This window comes from Manis pentadactyla, chromosome 11, assembly GCF_030020395.1.
Source record: "Manis pentadactyla isolate mManPen7 chromosome 11, mManPen7.hap1, whole genome shotgun sequence".
Lineage (NCBI taxonomy): Eukaryota > Metazoa > Chordata > Mammalia > Pholidota > Manidae > Manis > Manis pentadactyla.
In genome coordinates this window covers 122,340,696-122,357,043 of record NC_080029.1, presented here as the reverse complement: position 1 = coordinate 122,357,043, position 16,348 = coordinate 122,340,696, and the positions used below count along the sequence as shown (strand labels likewise).

Below are 16,348 nucleotides of genomic sequence, written 5' to 3'. Positions count from 1 at the left end.
GAAAATAGTATTTTGTCTTTGGAAACCAGAGGTTTTTATTGCTCTCCTCTGAGAGTGCAAACATCTCTTAAATTCAAGGTATTTGTTCTTAAACCCATGCTGCAAGTAGTAGACTGGAAGGGTGACAGAATTGGTGACTAATTCTTCCAGATAGGACCACCTGGGTAGGATCCACAGGTCTGCAGAGGACCAAAGGAGTCATTCTCCCAGGGAAACTCCATACATGTGGGTGTACCGGTCTTTGTGGGAAGGTACGGAGTCATATGCGTCCCCTCTTAGAATGGAGCCCGAGGCTTTGTCCATGTAGGACCACTCCCTGTGCCATGTTGCTGATCCCCGTTGACTAACGGCAGTCTGCCCAGTTGGGGCAGTTCTGGCCTGGAAAGTGTGCAGATACTGGGGTGTTCTTAATAAAAGTGATAGCAGCTAACACTTACTGGATACTTCATTCTATTCCAGGTACTGTTCAAAGTGCTGTCTAGGTAGTATCTCATTCACCCTCAAAACAACCTTTTGAGGTAGGTATTGACAGAAAAAAAGAAACGAGGCATAGGAAAATTAATTTGCCACAGCCAATAACCCAGACCATCTGACTGTAAAGTATCTGTTGTTAACTCTTACATTAGACTCCCTCTAAGGATCCATCTCCTGATCTGCCTACAAATTTTTCTTGAGTTTCTTACCTTGATCAAGAGCTTAAGTGTAGAGCAAAAGATTAAGCCAGTCCTTCCCCTGAATGAGCTGTTACTCTCTTGGGGGCAAGCAAGCATAAGAAGTGAACAGAGATACATGAAATCTGAGAAATTGGAGAGATCAAGCATTTGGTGAAATGTGTAGAAAACAGGATTAGTGATAAAAGATCTTGAGCTGTCGTTTATTTGAAGAGGCTAAAACCCAACTGTTCTGTAAATTCAGAAGTTATACCTGAGTTTCTCATTTCATGTCTTAGGATTCGTGAGGCTATCACTTGCAAGAGTTCCATGAAAATGCAGATTCCTGGGTCCTGCCCTGTAAATGGTTAAATGAGTGACAGAATGATCCAGGTTTTAGAATTACTGTGTTACTCCATGTCCCTTCAGGAAGGTTAGCAAATTGGCATCTACATCTGAGTGAAAGGTAACAGTAGCACTCCCCAGCCCCCCACTGCCATTGTTTTCATGTAGGTTTTATCATTGGGAAGGTAACTGATACTCGGTGTGAGCCTAATTGTGCTCGGTGTTGAAGGAGTTAAACAGGAGGACAGAGACAGAGTCCTGAATCTGTGCAGGAAGTCAAGGCTCTTACACAGTAGATTTGGTGAAACAAAGCAAGAGAACCCATAATTAAATGCTGGATTGTATAGTTGAGAATATAAAATGAAGAAGAAATGTTCAGGAGAGAGAGCGTGAGCATTGTGGGCTAACTCAGGCTTCTGTTTCTGATTTGATAGCTTTTTTTTTTAACCTAACTCCCTCTAGCATTGGTCCCTTTACCCTGCCCATCCTGTCAACTAGGATGGGACTCCTGAGGTGACAGGGGCTCCGGCATCTTCAGCCTAGGAGGCCCACCATTGTCAATATCCATGTCAGCATGTGCCCACAAATGGCAGAATGGGACTGGTTTTTGGGGAGACTGGACTATTTAGCATCATAGCTCTAGGGAGATGGGACTCCTGCCCTTAAAGGCCTTCTATCACTAGGTAAAACCAGAGACACGTAATGGAAACTCTCAAATCAGAGACCCGGCAAGAAGTCGGCTAGGAAGAAAGCCTTCCTAGAGTGACTGAGCTCTTCGGTAGTTTTGAGGTCTCATCACTCAACCCAAGTCGTTACTTCCTTTTATAAAAGAAGGGGCTGCATTAGATGATCCTGCTACCGGTCCTCCGATGCATAAGGGTCTAGCTCTTTTTTGGATGGTGCAAATGCCTGTAAAGGAACCATCAGGCCCCTTGCCCATTGGGTCAGCTCCCATTTGAAGCCCCCAGCTAAAGCTTTTTTGAAAGTCTTGCAAGCTGCTGCCACTTCCCTATATTCCCTCAGATCCCTTCCCACTTGGCCCCCAACTTAGAAAGCAGGTAAAATTCCTCCTGTAATTCCCAGACCAAAGCATAATCCTTTAGGGCCACAGTGCTGTTCCACTGGGGCAGAGGGTGACTCGGAGACAAAGAATGAACTGACCAGAGCTCCCGGCCAAGGTCTTAGGTTTGTCTCAGGCCTTGGTAACTACCTACTGTTAGCTTCCCAGTGGCAGGACCAAAAGCTCCCACCAGCTTCGGAAACAGATTTTCTCTTGGGAGCTATCTGCCCCATGGTTTCCATCTCATAACTGTTCACAGAGTATCAAGTGTTTTTGACCACACTGCTCTTAACTGACCACAGAGAAGACTGGGTCTTCTCCACAAGTAGAAATCTAGCACTCTCAGAAATCTGTTGCAATGTTTAATCTCCCTCCACCCATAGCTTTCATAAAACCCTTCCTTTGTTTAAGCTAATTCTGACATGCTGCAGTCCTAAATACCCATATTTTTTCTGATTAAAGCCGTAGACATAGCTCACTAACCTACACCTAGCTAGCAGTGTTGGATGGTTTGGAAGTAGTGATTTCTTTTCAGTAACTCAGTGTAGTATGTTCATGATGGTTGTTAGGACTAAGATGATGATGAAAGTAGGAAAGCAAGACAATGAGATGTAGAGAAGGTAGTTCAAAACCACACAGCGCCCCCACCCCCACTCCACACTCACGTCCTCGTACCCTTCCCCCAACATCAGGTCCTGGCCACTTCTCTAATGTAGTTGTCTTAAGACTGGTTAGGTGTTCTGCTGAACCCAGGTCAGCCATTCCAGCCTGTGGGGTCTCTGTTTTATGTCCTTGTCCTTAAATGGATGCCTATTCTGTGGCCAGCAGCCAGTGAATATAATACAGTCTGATGTTGAGGGCAGATTCTGGACTAGAGATAACAATTAGGGACTTAGAAGTTTAGATAGAAGCTAGGAGGAGCCTTGGAAGTGGGTGAGACAGGTGAAGAATGGGGAGGGCATTGGAAGTGGGTGAGACAGGTGAAGAATGGGGAGGGCAAGAGGAGAGGAGAGACCCTTGGGAGCCACCAACATTTTAGGAGAAGATGGAGGAAGAAAAGCCTGTAACAGAGTGTGACCAATAGGCCGAGGTAACTGAGGACGAGGCCAGGCTGTGTTCTCACCGACTGGTGGGAGGTCGGGAATGGCTGGGATGAACGAACAGGATTCAGAAGTGTAGGTTCGTTAGTCGTCTCAGGGCAAGGGTTGACAGGGAGGAGGCATGAATGGGAAATGAAGCAATAGACTACAGTGCTTGGGCTGTCTCCACTTGAAGGCAAGGCTCACTTTATTATATATTAGGTCTCTGAATAAGATTTCATTTGAACAAAGGAAATGCCTGCTTTGAAAAAAGGCACTAAATAACTGACAATAGGAAACTATGAAAACATAAACCTGGTAAACTGGAGAATGAACATACTGTTAAATCTATTTTCTAGATTTGGGCTGAAAGTGACCCAGAGAGGTCAGTTAATGCTCAGTGAGGGGAAGACATTTCAAGGCAATGAGTAGCAGTCTTAGGACCCAGTGAACAGTTCGAAGTCTCCAAAGCCCCCCAGAAACAACCAACACAGAATATGGACAACCTCAGATGGCTGATCGCCAGAGAGGAGGTTCTTCGCACAGTGGGATTGCTGTCCTTTAGGCCTATCCTGGGCTCTTCTCTCTCAGACTTTAGCGCCACGGATTTTGCACTTCCATGGCCAGGAGGAGAAAGAGGGAGAGAGGTGAAAAAGGTCTTGTGCATATTTTTAGTTTACAGATAAGGAAATTGAAAAGATAAATGATTTGCCAAAGGCATCCAGCTGGGAAGTGGCTAACTGGGATTCTGACCTGTAGCTTGAGTTTTCACCCCCTTTTAGTGTACTTTGGGTTGGGTGTAGGGAGCAAGCCTCACTTGGCCCTCACCTGGATTTGCCCAAGCTGACCAAAGTCTTCTATAGCTGGCAGAGGTTCTGTTGGTAAGGCATTGGCATGACATCTTTTTGGTAGAGTCACTGAAGTGCTGGTCCTAAATTTCTCTCACGTAAGCACCCTAAAGAACTGAATGGGTCCTTTTTACGAATGAGTGTGTGTGTGTGTGAGAGAGACAGGATGTCAGAAGTGACAGTTTGGAGTATAAGGATGCATGTGTGTATGTGATTAGGAGATAAACCTTGCTTCTTTGAGGATTATTTTTTTGGAAAGGACCAGAAGTCATTTAGAACTATTTGGGGACAAGAACTGTTCTTGGAGCTGAGGGTTTTGGAGGAGCCAGATGGGAGTCTGTTTTTCTCCAGAAGTTCCAACCTGGATCATGGACCCTAATGTGTGTACAGACAGCACATGGGGAAATGAACAAAGCTCGGGCCTTGGGCCCAGACTTGAGCAAGCCACTTCACTACTCTGAGCCTCAGTTTGCTCAACTATAAATAAGATGATAATCCTTAATTCATACACACGAGGCCTCCTGGGAATCAGAATCTGTCTTCCCAATGTGACTTTTCCAAGAAAGGCCCTCTCCTAGATCTATTCACTGTTTTGTCCTGACAGGATAGGGGAGTAGTGGCTTAGATTCAACAGCCTGGGTTGTTATGCAGCTGGGAGGCCAATATCACCAAATCAAATACTTTCCCAAAAAGTCCAGGACTGTCTGTGCTATGCAGGCATCAATGTACTGAGTCAGAAGTAATTACTAGACCCCTTCCAAGGGGCCTCCTGTGCCTAATTGTTGGGAGTGCTGGGGTCTCAGGTGAATTAGAGTGGCTGTCCCGGAGGAGCTCAGTCTAGGGGGTGTTCAGGAGGTGATTTCCATCGGGATGGTGCTTAGGGGGCTAAGGAGTGTCAGCCAAGTGTGGTTGTCTGAGTGGGAGTAACTTATTTGCAAATGTTGCATAAGTAACTACATCCACAGTATACCACTTGCTGTCCAGGCTCACAGTCAGACGCTTGGGCCTTTGGCCTCCACAGCAGGGCAGAACCTCACTAGGTATATTAACATGAGTTTAATCATCACATTTGATCTTCATAACAGGGCAAGGATTGCTGTTTTATTCTCTTGTACAGGACAGGAGGCTGATCACAGATAATACGAAGAGACTAAGTGGGAACCATGGACTCAACGTCCAGACTTTGTGCTCCACCACTTGTGTCATCTCACATTCACACAGTGTCAGTTATTCCTTCATCTAGGGTAGACCCTCTTCGGAAATAGAGCAGGAATCTGAGTTGGGGCTCCAGACATGAAGGGATCTCTGTTTTGGTACAGAAAAACATGGTCCTTACCTTGGGGAGCCCCTAGTCTGAGAATGAGCCTTGACCTCCATTGCCTTGCCAGTTGCTGGACTTCCCACTGAAGTCCTCACCTCCTGGCCTTGCCCTGCCTCACCCTTTACCTCAGTGATTCCATCAACCAAGCTAGCACCCAAATTTTAATGTTCCCTCCACCAGGGATGATCCCCTGCCCTTTCCAACTCGGTATTTCTTCCTATCTGCCCTCTCTCCTTAATGGCAAGTGATTACCCATAGTGAATCACTCACCCAGTTCCCTTGAGTCTCAAACACATGTCTTTTATTCTTTTTGTTTACCCATTGCCACTGCCCTGGTCAAGTCCTGATTATATCCCACCTGAAATGTTGGGACAGCCTAATGGGCAGGAGGCCCCTATTCTGCCCCACAAGACTCTAAGGCCCTTCGCATTCTGCACCACCCTCCTGGCCCCAAATCCATTAACTTTTCCTGCATGCATCAGTCAACAGGCCTTTATGGATCACTCATTGTGTAATCTGGCCCCAGGCTCAGCTCTTTTGAACACAGACATGTGGAGTAGCCTCTGCCTTCCAGAAACTTTTTGATTGAAACTTACGACAAACAGTGCAAATTATTCAGGGAAGAGTCTGAGTCAGAGCTTTGACTTGAAGGCTTCTGAAGGTAGGGGAGGCTTTCTGGATTGGGTGGCTGAAAGAGAGAAAAGAAACCTCTTGTTTTCTCCCACCAGAAAAGATGTACTTCTAGTCTCAGAACCCAAATTACAACAGCCTCTGTGCCTCTCCTTGCTGCCGGTGGGCACCCCTCACTCAACTCACCCTCAGAACCTATCCAGCTGCTGGGATATTTAGCATCTTAAAACCATAGTTCTGGGCATATGATCCTGTGACCATGCTGCTTGCACATTCTGCTGTGCAAGTCCAAGAATTTAAACCAGGTATTTAAAGTCTGCTGTTTGGTTCCATCTTTCCAACCCTAATTTTTACTACTACAGCCACACTGTTTTTTATTTACCCCGTTGTGCCCTTTGCTGAAAACGACTTACCCCTCCATTTCTGCCTGATCAAATCTTCAATACCTTACTTGAGTGCCCCTTCCCACCATGTTGACTTTCCCAGTTTTCCTCCACTGAAAAGAATCTCCCAGACCTGAACTCCTGTGGATCTCTCTATTTCTGCCTTGCCTTATTTAGCTCTTTCTGTAGCATCTTCTTAGCTACGTCTGGAGCCCTTGGAGGGTACAGAGTGAGCACCTCATCCAGTCTATGTCACCCAGCAGCAGGTGCGATGTGAGTGTGCCTTACCCCTCAGTAGAAAGTATCTGTTGTCCTGAACACTTAACACCGCTCATTTTTAGGCAGGGCGTGACGGAATGGGCCGGATACGGTTAGGCTATACATCCAGAGGAGCTGGGACAATCCAGGCAGTCGCAAAGTCCCTACCCGCCTCCCTTTGCCCGAACTCCAGAGGGGCGTATGTGAAGGAAGTGGGGGTCGGGTAGTCCCGATAGCTCCTCCTCCAGGTCTATCCTGCTGATCTCGGAGTCCCAGATGATCTCCATCCAGTCCAAGGATCTCAAGAAACTTGAGGCCAGGGTACCTAAGAGATAGGGGCCTCTGCCACATACGCACCTCCCACTCGCTACTAATTAATTGATTTGCTTTTTTTTTTTGGAGGGAGGGGGCGTTCAAAGAAGGGGACGAGGTGGAGCGAGGTTAGGAGGCGGGCCAGAGTGACTGACGCAAGCGCCCGGGAGCCAATGGTCCGTGGGGGGCGTTCCCCCCATTCAGTACTTCTTGCCTGGCTCGCAAGGTATGTTAAACAGCTGCTTTTAATTTGGTCTCCCCAATCTCGGGCTTTGGGGGTCTAGTTCGCCGGCCGGTCGCTTTGGCCGGGCCGCCATGGTGCGGGTCCCCCGGGCCCCGGGCCAGAGCTAAGGGAGGATTGGAGTCCGGAGGCCAAGGGAGGCTCGCGGCAGGCCAGGAAGGAGAGATCTTGGCGCCGCCCGCTTGCCAGTGTGTGTGTTTCCAAGCCGGGCCGGATCCGTGGGGAGGGGGCAGCCCGGCCGGGGGTCACCAGCTTGCGGCCGTGCTGCCTAGTTTATTTCACCGAGCAGTCGGTTTCGGTAGGTTTCGGCGGTGGACAGGGTAAGGGGCGGGCAGGAGGAAATCCTCCCGGCTCCCGAAATGCCTTTAAAAGAATTATTGTAAAGAAAAAGATTTCATACATCGGCTGAAACCGGGCCCAGCTGCGCCGCGCGGGCTCGGCAGGGGGCGGCGGCCTGAGTGCGGCCGGCGGGGCTGCTGAACCCGTGGCGCCCGGAGTTGGTCGAGAGCTGGAGTTAGCGAGCGAGCTAACCCCGGCCCGCGGCTTTCCCCGCAAACTACGCCGGGCGAGGGCAGCAGCCGGGCGAGGGCAGCAGCCGTCCGAGGGTTTTGTTTCTGCCTGCAAACTTGTCGGAGGGGGCTGTGGGCACGCTCCAGGAAGGCGCGGGGAGCCTCGGGCCCGCGGTTGTTATGGACTCTGGGGGCGGGGGCAACACCGGCCTTGCGGGAGGGGCGGGGAGGCCATCGGAAAGAGCCCCTGTGCCTCGGCACTGTCTCCACGCGCGGGTCTGGGTTCTCCGAACTCCCGGGCTGTGGCAATAGAGCCAGCATTCGGCGCCGGAACGCCCCAGGCCGCGAGCCAGCGCGGTACTCGGCCTGGGGGTGTGGAAAACCTCCTGGAACTCGGCGGCGGCGTCGATCCGCAGCTCCAGCTGATCGCCTTGCAAACATGGAGCTGCCTCCTTCCCCGCCCACCCCAAGGCGGTGGCGGCGGCTCCCTTCCTCTCCCCAGGCCTCGCCGTCGCCCGTGGATGGGGCTGGGGCGCGGGCGTATGAGCACGCCCACAAGGGGTGGCCTGAAAGGGGCAGTGAAGGTCGGAAACTGGGAAAACAGTCTACACGCTTGGAATCGGGAAAAGGAAATGCATCAGCGGGCGGGGAGGGACGCGAGGGGCGCGCCTGTCAGCCGGGATGGCGGCCGCGGGCTGGGAGCCGGTACTAATCGCCGGGGTCGGGAGGGGCGACGCCAGGAGAGGAGGAGCAGGGGCTCGGGCCCACGGAAAGCAGGGCTGCCCCTGCCTCCGCTAGTCGGCCTCGCCTGTTTACTGTCTACTCCGGCGACGGCGAGTGCAACCGGCCGGGAGCGGGGACTTGAGGGGCGGGGCCTCTTCCTCTCTCTGCCCTCTACCTCGGGCTCCTCCAGAGGGTCCGCCTTCTCTTGTCTTCCACTGGCTGGGCGAGACTCCCTTTTTTTCCTCCTCGGTTATCGATTGGATGACATTCTTCCGAGCTCCGCCTATCGGAGGCCGGGCTGGAGTTTTTAAGTTGCTACGATTTTTTTTCCGTAAAGGGCGGAGGGAGGATTTACCCCCACCCCCAACCCGGCAAAGGACGTCTGGAGCAAGGTCCCGCCCCTCTCCCTGATTGGTGGGCTGGGTGTTTTTCCCCCCCCTCCCTCTGGCGTAGCACGGTTGGAGGGGAAGTCCGCCAGTGTTCCCCGCCCCCTCTAGCTTGTGTGCGCTCCAGGCACATGTGTGAGGCCCGCCCTCCTCCGAACAGTCCTCCCGCCCGGAAGTCTCAAGCGTGGAGCACTTGGCGGGGGCGGGGAAAACCGAGAAGGTACACAATGATACCTCCAAGGCTGGAGGTCTGGTAGCCTTTGCGACGAAGTTAGGGATTCATGGTGTGGAGTGCATTTGCGGGGCTCAGCTCTGGGGTTCTGCAGGGTTTGGGAGGAGGAGGTAGGATGTTTTTTGCGTCCAAGTACTAAAGTTCTAACCCTGCGTCCTGGCTATTTCGGAGATCGCCCTGAGCTGAAGCTTAAGCTTGAGAACGCTGCGGACGCTGGCAGTGTGTGTTCTTCCCAGCGCAAAGGAGGCACTTTCGTCGGCTTCATCTAAAATTCTGAGGAACTTAGAATTGGCCTGTGTGCCTTAGGCAAGATCCAGGGCGGTTCAACAACCCCTGTTGACAGAGTAGTCGCAAGTGGGAGAGCCGTGTGGCACCCAGTCCGCGAAGCAGAGGACCGCCCAGAGTAGTCCTCGGTCAGTTCTGCAGAAGTGCTGCTTCTTTGTGATTTAGAAGTTTGGCCCGGGGTTCGCTTCCGTCGGGGTGACTTATTTTTAGAGCTCCTTCCTGGGGCAAGCTTGGCTCCTGGCAAGGCTGCTCACATCTGTTAGCTACTCACAGAGTTCACGGCTTGTTGTCTTGCCTTGCGGCTCAAAGCCATCCTTGGAGTCAGGCCCACCTGTTGCCAACCTTCGTTTCTTGCCGCCAGCGCTGGATTGCCAAGGAGTACAAGATAGGGTGTAGGAGAGAGTTCCTTGGGGCCTGCCATTTGGGGACTGACTCGGCTGTCTTGGGGGAGTAACCTTTTTACTGGAGAGCGGGAAATCTTTAGTCCCGCCCCCTCCTCTCCTGGCGTTCCGTGAGCGCCCCCAAAGCAAGGTCAGTTTCAGTTCTTCACCCTATTTGGTGAATAAATAAAAGCAATCTAGGTATTGGAAGCCTTTTTTCCCTGTGTGTTCCAGGCACTGTTACTCAGAGAGGAGCTAGAGCCTGCCACTTGCCACTCGTTACCAAAGGAGAAGGTGAACAGCCATTATTATCTTTTGTTCTTAACTATTCAATTTTTATATTTTCTCTTAAGTGTGGGGATACGGTTCATTTATGCTGTGGCCTCTTTTGTCTCCTTCAATTCTTCGAGTCTGGGTATACCTCCAGATCCACCGTCGAGACCGCGAGCCTTTAGGCTTCTTGCTCCGCCTTCCAGAGACTTGCCAGGGCGGTGGCTGTTTGGGCCCTGCCTTCATTTTGGTTATCTCCGCCCTCTTAGGACTGCATATTCTGGTTTAAGAAGTGTGGTGGGTATTAAAAGTGTGCAACCAACCGTAGCTGCGGGCTGCAATTCCTCAAGCTATTTCTTGGCTTTGGTCTCCAACCCTTACACTGTACTTACTGAAAGGAGCTGTCGGCTGCTTCGGACATTTGTATTTGCAAGGAGGCAGCATCCGGAAATGTAAATTGTACAAGAGAGAACTGGATAGGAAGGATGAGGCTCTCTTTTCTTGTATGGGGGTCCCCCAGGATGGTAATGCTGCTGCCTCTCAAATCCGGGGCATCGCATTTCAGCGGCTGAGCGCCGCGCCACCTCCGGCTTCAGGCCCTGGAACTCTGAGCTTCAGTCTCTAGTGTAAACATTCCACAAAAGGGCTGCTAAGGTTCAGCCTCCTCGCACAAGGCGGAGTCATTCCCTTTCTAGACGGGCGCCATGGCCAATGGAGGCTTCTACCGGCGCCGAAATATCCAATCCGAGGGTCGGGGCGGGGCCTGGCCCCTCAGTATGGTAGGAGGAGCCTGTCTCACGGACATTTCACCCCCACATTGGTTACCTACTTTCCTGGGGCAGCGAGAGCCAGAGGTAGCCTTCCAATGCGATGACTGGTGAAGGCGGGAGCCGACTTGGCCCTGTGGCTGAGACAGCACTGGGCGGGATATGTGGAGTCTTCCAATGAGACGTGAAGAGTTCTCCCGTTTTCTCCAATGGTGTTGCGTCTTGGGGGTGGGATTTAGCAGTTCGTCTCCAATAGGCGGGGTTGAGTTAGGGAAGCTCCCCGCCAATAGGGGCGTGGAGAAGCTGAGCGGCTCCCCCTTCCCTCCCCGCCGGGGGAAGGGGCGGGCAGCCGGCATGCAGAACTTACCGATTGGCTAAGTCTTTGACGGGCGGATAAAGAGACCTGTGGCGGAGCGAAGTTGAGTCTTCCCTCTGCGGGGCGGGCCTGGGGAGTGGGCGGGATTTCCCGGGTAACAGAGAAGCGGCCGCGGCGGTAGAGGCGGCGGAGACGGTTTCTTCATCTTCCCCCCTCCCCTTCCCCCCTCGGAGTTTCCCTCCCTCCCTCCCTCCCTCCTTCCCAGCCTGGGCACCGGGGTCTGTGACTGCTTCGTTAGGGGAGAAGAGGCTGCCAGTCCGCTTCGGCGGGCCTGTGCCCCGCGCCGTTCTCAGGGCCTCCCCGCTGAGCTCAAGGCTCACGCCGAGAGGGACCCGCAGTGAGGAACGACCGAAGCAGCTTTGCGGTGAGAGCACGCTGTGCCGGGGTCTGGGCGGGGAGCTCGGTGGCGGCTAATGCCGGACTCGAGGCTGTGTATTTTTAGGGGGGGGGTGGGGGCTGACCTCCTCGGCTTCCCGTAGAGCAGGCGGGCGGGAGGTGTGTGAATGTGTGAGGGGGGTGGGGGGCGGAGCGGGATAGCTATCCGGGCGGGAGGGGGAGGAGAGCGTAGTCCCGGTGCGCGCGGAGGGGGCGGGCTCTCGCGCCGCCGCTCAGGGGCGGGGCCGGCGCGCGCGTGCGATTGTGGAGAAAGGGGCGGGGCCCACCCTGAGCTAAGTGCAGTTTGTGGCCGACACATCCCTCGTGTTCTCTCGGGTTGGGCGGGGCCTTGGCCGTTCTGCCGCGCTCTGCCCTGCTGGGGTTGGGGGACGGGCAAGGGGTTCTCCCGCGTGTGGACTCGGGGCGCGGCAGGGAGAGGGCGTGAAGTCTCCCTTCCTCCGCCTTCTCGAGATCGGGTTGGCCGGAGGGGCCGTATGGAGCGGCGATGCCACTCCCCCTGGCCGTCCTCTCCCTTCCCCGGGTTTCCGCCTCCTTGGCAAGTGAGGCGGGCCCGGGATAGCACGCTGTCCTCAGACGGCTGGGAGTCGCGGCGCCTAGATCTGTCCCCGCTCTGCGTCTTCGTGGGGTGGGAGGGGCCCCGTCGATTGGGAGCTGTGGAGGTGTCCTGCCTTTTGCCTGGGGCACGAGGGCCCAGTGCCAGAGCTGCTTTTGCTTTGCTTCTTGCTGCGTGGATGGCACGGTGCAGCTTGGAGAGTGGGAGCATGGTCACTGCCACTCTCTTCTTACAATTATTGGTGCTCTAGGTCTTTTCGTTGGAGTCTACGGTAGAGTAATGATCGTGCTGTGACCGTGCTTCCGCAGTGATGATGGTGGGGGTAGGGGCTGATAGATCCAAGACTTGCAAAGTGGGGACAACCTTTCCTGGAGTTCTCTTGCTGTTCAATTACGGTGCTGTACGGGGTGGGGCTTCCTTTGAGCCAATGAGGTGGTGGGTAGTTAGTTAGATTTGGCCACTGTTTCCGTGCCTTAGGACTTCAACCAGAGTTAGCCATGAAAAAAAGGCTTTGGAAGCTCCTGCTTTTATAAGACTGAGATTTGGAAAAGGAAGGGTCGGATTTACATTTTACTATTAAAGTGATCTGCTTATGAAAGATGGTGATTTTTAAGAAGACCCAGACTGAATAAAATGCTCTGATTTCTTTTCTTGGATTTTTTAATACTTTCATTGTGCAGATGGTTCTGTATAAGCTTACTTTTACAAATAAATAAGTTGTAGTTGACTTAACTGTAGGTTCTTGAAAAGTCTTCTCTTCTGGTTTTATGTAATTCTGTTAGAATATTGAGACCACTTCCTATTTGTATTCCATAAAGTAAGTGCTCTTGCTCAGTTTTATTACATAGAGGAGGGTGAAGTCCAGGTCTAGAGTAGTCTTTTATGTATGTGACTTATGTTATGTTGCCCTCCAGCCTGTATTGGCGAGTTGCGTTAGGACATTTCAGGCTTAATGAACCATTTTAATTGAGGGGTTTTCTGTGACTTGATGCATTCTTTTAAGAGAAATTACTTAATTTTGATATTTTATGTGACATGAAACGAATGTATTTATTTATGCACCAACATCTGAATAAGCTCTTTGACTGATTATCTGAACTGAAGTTAAATTCTAGATTTGCGCCTTACTCATTTGGGACTGAAAGCTTCGTGCCCTCTGCCATATACTCTTGTGAAGGGAGTGAGTCCCGCCTTCTCAGTTAAGGCATAGTCAATGGCAGAAGTAGCTTTTTTCGTGTGATTAATGGTCGCTATAGTAGAATTGGTGGAGACAGAAAACGTTTTTTTTTTCCCCCTGATGCTATAAACTGACAAAGATAGTGAAGAATTTACCGTTGAGGAAAGTTTGGTTAACACATAGTTGTTCCCACTGTTTGCTATGCTGTATGTTGGGAAACACAGAAGACCTAATTCATGCCCTTAAAGAGTATGTTGTCTTGTGGTGCACCAGGGTCAGAAGTCCCACACGGGCTTTAAGGGTTCAAGTAAGAGTGTGGTTATACTGTCTGTATTAGGGAAGTTTTCTTAAATGCTTACCTCTCCCGATATTAGTTTTATGTACTATAGTTCTGTTAAAGACCTTAGATAGGCATTTTGTAATTAAAACATTTCGTATAAAGTGTATGATTTTTTTCTTTTTTAATGAAGGAGGTATGTAGTAATTTGATAAGATTCCTGGCAAAACATGGTCCTATTTACATCTTCAGTGCAAACAGACAAGATACTAGAGAGCTGTGCAAGGCAAATAAATGTCAATGATTGTGGATTTTAGTTGAAATAAAAGATTATATTCGTGGTATTCAGTAATCTAGCACAGTGCTTTAAAAGGCTTTCTCACTTTTCTAGGTAATCCACCGACCAAGACTTTGTTAAGCTTTACTTTCTGCAGATTCTTACCCCCAAAAAAAGGTATTTATCTGCTTTTCCAAATTATTCCATCTCCTTGAATAAAAATAAGAGCTTACATTTATTGACCCCGCACCATGTCCCAGGCACTGAAGTAGGCACTACACGTTTATTAACCCATTTAATCTTCATGACAACCTGTGTAGTGGGTACCTATGAAGTCCATGTTTTAAAAATGAGGAAACAGTGGCACAGAGGGGTTAGACATACGGTAAGTGGCCAAGTCAGGAACTTAACCCAGGCGTTCTGGATCCAATCCATGCTCTTAACTTTATATTTCAGTTTCCTCTGGTCTAAGGATAATAAACACAGAAGGAACAGTGTGGTCAGTTTTTTTTTGATTGTGGTGAAATATATATGTATCATTAAAATTTTACAATTCAATGGCATTAATAAGTACATTCACATTGTGGTGGCAACCATTACCACCACCCATCTCTGGAAGTTTTTTGTCTTCCCAGACTAAGACTCTTCACCTATTAAACAATAACAACTCCCCTTAAGCCTCCCCACAGCCCCTGGCAACCACTATTCTACTTTTTTTCTCTGAATTTGGCTACTCCATGTCATGTAAGAGGAATCATGAAGTATTTGCCCTTTGTGTGGCTTATTCCACTTAGAATAATGTCTTCAAGATTCATCCACATTGTGTCAGCATGCGTCAGAATTACCTTTCTTTTAAGTGGTGAAATAATAATACCATTGTATGTATATACCACATTTTGTTTATTCCTAAGTCAATGGACATTTGGGTTGTTTCTACCCCTTGGCTGTTGTGAATAATTTTGCAGTGAACATGGGTGTATAAATACCTCTTTAAGTACCTGCTTTAAATTCTTTTGGGTATATACCCTGGAGTGGAATTGCTGGATCATGTGGTAACTGGCATTTTTGAGGAGCGGTGGCCTTTGAAAGCATTTATCAGCTACCTTCCTAAATAGCTCTGGGCTGACACAGGGAGAGTCTTTGTCCCCAAGTTTACATTCTTAGAAGGAGAGGCAAATATACACGTGATGATTTTACTACACATCACTACAGGTAGAATGTCAAAGAGCTGTAAGAAATAGAGGAGGGAGAGCCCTGCCTTTGGGGTGGAGGAAGAGGGACACTGAATGAAAAATAGGAGAGTGAAGTCTGAAATCATAGATTGAGTTGAAGCAAGTTGTTAAATGACCTTAGACATGTCACTGAAAGTACCCTGAGAGTGTGTTTTGGAATATTAGGAGTGGCGTCATGTTGAAATTGGCACATAAATTGTAGTATCTTTAACAGAGTTTGTGAATCTTGTTCTCTTTAGTTTGTGGACCTGATAGCTTCTATTGCTTTGGAAGGCGTTTGAGAATCACAGTGGAGAAATTATGGATATGGCACATACTGTTACTGTTACCGTTACCCTGTCAAGCTCAGGATATATTATTAATATGTTTGTTAATAACTCTTGGTTCCTAATACTTCTTTTACATGCCTTCCTGTTTCTGCTGCTTTAATAAGTGAGTAGTAGAGGTAATAGTTGAGGATTTTTATGTTTTTCTTGTTAGAGTTCAAGCAAATAAACTGGATGTTCTGGGTGTTTGCTTTTTGTCGAGGTTAAGGTTAAATAATGAAACACATTCAGCAGTATACTAAAGTAGTCTATGAATCAGGGTTCTGCCATTATTCCATTATGTTCTTTCCAGTATTTCAAGAAATTTTGTTTTCCTGACAGATACTTTTTTTAAAAATAAGAATTCTAAGTATCATTAGACAATTGTTTGTTTTTTAACAACACATTTAAAAAAATGTGGCTTCCTTTAGCTACGAAGTTTCTTTTTGGATGTCTTCAAAATACATGACTGGTGAGATTTGTTTTCAGTTATGACCAAATGCATAGAGTTTTTTGTTTTTATACATTTGTAGGGCAACTACCTAATACTGGTTTTCTTTCGGGACAGCTGCACAAGTGGCTTCTCTAGATAGGTACTTGACTTTCTTAATTGCCTCAGTGCCTAAGACAGTGCTGGCACATAGCCAGTGATAAAATAGTTTACAAACTGAACTCTATGGCTTTTTAAAGTTTGCTCATAGAGGCTACTCTGTTCAGTTGCAGTTGATTTCAAAGTTAGTTAGGCATTTATTAATAGCAATTTCCAACTGGTAGATCTCTTTTGTCCCTCACTTCTTTTGCTTTTGTACTCCCCACCCCCATTCTATCTTGCGTGCCTGTAAGTTACTTGTGTTTACTAGCATCAGGGTGAACCATCCCTCCCTCCTGCTGGTATCCTCCAGGGCTAGGCCTGCTTATTTTGCAGGCTGTCGAAAGATACAGAGGTTCACAGTCTCTTATCTGTAGCTCTGAAATGCAAGAATTTTTGTTTGTTTAACTCCCTTTTGATTTGGCTGTCCCTCTTGGTGCAGAATCCTGGAGAGCTATGCCCTGTATTACCTTTCTAAAATCCAAAC

General features: G+C 49.3%; 1 protein-coding gene across 1 annotated transcript in view; it reads left to right on the top strand.

Annotated features, from left to right (window-relative positions):
• Positions 1-11,208: 11,208 nt before the first annotated feature.
• The window catches only part of SIN3A (SIN3 transcription regulator family member A), a 65,354-nt gene continuing 60,214 nt past the window's right edge, over positions 11,209-16,348 (top strand). The window contains exon 1 of the mRNA XM_036907639.2: positions 11,209-11,419. The gene's annotated coding sequence lies outside the window, so the exon portion shown is untranslated. The remainder of the gene's footprint in view (positions 11,420-16,348) is intronic.